The sequence below is a fragment of the Neomonachus schauinslandi genome, chromosome 8 (genome assembly GCF_002201575.2).
Source record: "Neomonachus schauinslandi chromosome 8, ASM220157v2, whole genome shotgun sequence".
NCBI classification, from domain to species: Eukaryota; Metazoa; Chordata; class Mammalia; order Carnivora; family Phocidae; genus Neomonachus; species Neomonachus schauinslandi.
The window spans coordinates 23,428,229-23,431,748 of NC_058410.1; the positions used below are offsets into that span (position 1 = coordinate 23,428,229).

The following is a 3,520-nucleotide window of genomic DNA, read 5'->3' on the forward strand; positions in this document are numbered from 1 at the left end:
GCAGAGGGAGAAGCAGACTCCTTGCTGAGCAGGGGGCTTTATGCGGGGCCGATCGCAGGACCCTGAGATCATGACCTTAGCCGAAGGCAGATGCTTAACTGACTGAGCCACCCAGGCACCCCAATAGCTCATTTTTTAGTGTTGAATAATATTCCATTGTCTGTATATACCATCGTTTATATGTCCACCTACTGAAGGACATCTTGGTTACTTCCAAGTTTTGGCAATTATGAATTAAGTTGCTATAAACTTCCATACACAGGATTTTGTGTGGACATTAAGTTTTCAATTCATCTGAGTAAATACTAAGAAGCATGACTGATACATTTTATCATAAGAACATATTTAGTTTTGTAAGAAAGTCCAAACTATTCCAAAGTGGCTGTATCATTTTGCATTTCCAGCAGCAATAAATGAGAGTGCCTATTATTTCACATCCTCATTAGCATTTGCTGTTATCAGTTTTTTGGTTTTTTTAATAGGTGTGTAGTTGTATCTCATTGTTGTTTTGAATTTAAGTGCTTTTTATTTTTTGACAACCTACATGACATGTTTTTTTTTTCTTTCTTTCTTAAAAACAATGCCTCTGCTCCAAATAAATCAAGGTCAAAATAAATGAAGAGCTCAAGATGACAACAGTCCCTTTGTCTAAGTCCTGGTGTTGTGTGGATGAAAAATAGCGGTCAGTTATGATAACACATGATAACATCCAAAGTGTAGCCAAATGTGTTAACATTTTTTCACATCTAAACCAGCCTTAAAGTAAATCACATATGGGGTCACACCATCCTCGTGGTAGTCCAGGATAACAACCATGTCGTCTGGATTCATGGTTTTATCAATAAAGAACTGGTTGTTTTTGAAATTAGCGAAGATGTGCTTGATTTGTTCTGTAGCCCCGGTCATAAAAGGTTTCACTCTTTCTGGTCTTTGTTCTTTAAGTTTTCCTTTGACTGATTTCATATAATCTTTGATGTACTTCTTGTGGGTTTCTTTTGTGAATCTGGTTTCTTGCAAGTGATGGTTCATGACAGTATCAACTCCAGTGATCACTGTGATTTGGGTACCTTTGCCCTTGGGGCTTTCAACGAAGACATTTTCACCAATAAGCGACTCAACAGTGTTAACTCTGTCTTACTGGCCATATTCCTCTCCACCCACAGGAACTACCCAGCTTATCATGGGACTGATGAGGTCCCAATAGATGATCATGACAATGGCTAGAGAGAGTCATTGGTAGTGCTAGCCTAGTAGGAGCCCAGAGCTGGAAGTAAATGGTATGCTGCCAGAAGGCATGCTGGGGGAGGAGTTAGTGGGTGGAAAAGCTATCTGTTCAGATTTTTTGCCTATTTTTTAATTGGAGTTTTTTGTTTTTTTTATTGTTGAGTATTAAGTATTTTTATTTTTGGATAACAGTCATTTACCAGCTATGTGTCTTAGAAATATTTTTTTCCCAGTTTGTGGCTTGTCTTCTCAATTTCTTGACTGTATTTTTGCAGAGCAGAAGTATAATTTCAAGTCACTAATTTAGTCAAGCTTATCGATTATGCATTGGGCTTTCAATATTGTATCTAAAAAAACATTGCCATCCAAGGTCACTAGGCTTTCTCCTATGTTATCTTCTAGGAGTTTTATTGTTTTATGTTTTACACTTAGGTTGATGGTTAATTTTGTGAAGGGGGTGTGATGGTTAATTTTGTGTAGGGTGTAAGATCTGCATCTTGATTCCTTTTTTTTTTTTTTTTTTGCATGTGGATATGTTTTTCTAGCACAATTTGCTGGAAGACACTCTGCTCCATAGTATTACCTTTGCTTCTTTGTCAGAGACTAGTTTACTATATTTATGTGAATCTATTTCTGCACTCTTTATTCTGTCCCATTGATTTGTTTATTCTTTTGCCAATACCATACTGTCTTGATCACTGTAGCTCTATAGTAAATCTTGAAATCAGGTAGTATAAGTTCTCTGATGTTGTTCTTTTTCAATATTGTGTTGGATATTCTGGGTCTTTTGATTTACCATATAAACTTTAGATTCACTTTGTCAATATCCACAAATTAAGATTTTGATTGATATTGCATTGTAGATCAAGTTGGGAAAAAGTGATATCTTAAAAATATTGAGTCTTCCTATCAATGAATATGGATTATCTCTCCATTTATTTCATTCCTTTATTTATGTGATTTATTTTATCAGAGTTTTATAGCTTTCCTTATATAGATCTTGTATATATTTTTTCAGATTGGTACAAGTATTTTATTTTGGGGGTGCTGGTGTAAATGGTATTGCGTTTTTAATTTCAAATTCCACTTATTCACTGCTGGTATATAAAAAAGCAATTGACTTTTATATATTAACCTTGTATCCTGCAACCTTGCTAAAATTGCTCTTTAGTTGCAGGAGATTTTTGTTGAATTTTTTGGGTTGTCTACATAATCATGCCATTTTTGAACAATGACAGTTTTATTTCCTCCTTCCTAATCAGTATAACTTTCATTTCCTTTTCTTGTCCTATTGCATTGCTAAGACTTCCAGTACAATGTGGAATAAAAGTGGTGAAAGAGATCATCCTTTCTTTGTTCCCAATCTTAGTGGGAAGGCCTCCGGTTTTTCTTCTTGGTAGAATTTTCTTCATGTTTCTTCTGCCTGGGATTTGCTTTCATCAAATTTGAAAAAACACTGGGTCACTATTTTGATTTTTTCTTTCTCTCCTGTCCTTCAGGGACCTAATTACAGAAAGATTAGGTCACTGAATGCTTCCCACAGTGCACTGATACACTGTTTTTTTTTTTTTCAGGTTTTTTTCTCTCAGTATTTTAATTTGGATAATTTTTATTACTATATTTCAAATTCACTGATCTCTTATGCAGTGTTTGATCTGCTCTTAATCCTATAAAATTTATTTCCCATCACAGACATTGTTTTTTCCTCTGTAGAAATTGAATATGTCTTTTTATATTCACCATTTCTCTATGTTAATGCTAATGTTTTCTTCTTCCTTCTCAAACACATGGTATAAGGTTTAGTTACATTTTTAATATCTTTATCTATTTATTGTGTCATGTGTATAATTATTGGTTTAGTTTCCATTGACTGATTTTTTTTCTTTTTTTCTTTTTCTTTTTTTTTTTGGTTGTGATTTCCAGCTTATTTCATGAATTTTAAACAACAAAGAATGTTTATATATATACTTCTGAATAGGTTTTGTTCAGTTTAGGGCAATGAAATGTATAATATATATTTTATAAACATTGAATACTTCAGTATTAAAATGTGTCCTTCAATTATATAGAAACCACATTTTTTCATGTAATTTTATTCTCTTGGAACAATGAGATACAGTGGACTTTGAAGTCAAATATAATAAACTTCAAAATACAGTTTTACTAAAGTCTTTAGGAAATTAAGGAAGTTACCTTACCTCTATGAGTTTTGATCATCTCATATGCAAAATTAAGACTCAAATATATATCTCATAGAACACTTACAAACATTAAGTTAGATATGACTCTAAGGAAC

The 3,520-nt window shown here is 33.3% G+C and overlaps 1 pseudogene; it reads right to left on the minus strand.

Moving 5' to 3' along the window:
- Nucleotides 1-729: 729 nt before the first annotated feature.
- LOC110583511 lies at nt 730-1,145 on the minus strand (annotated as a pseudogene).
- Between the last annotated feature and the right edge of the window lie 2,375 nt (nt 1,146-3,520).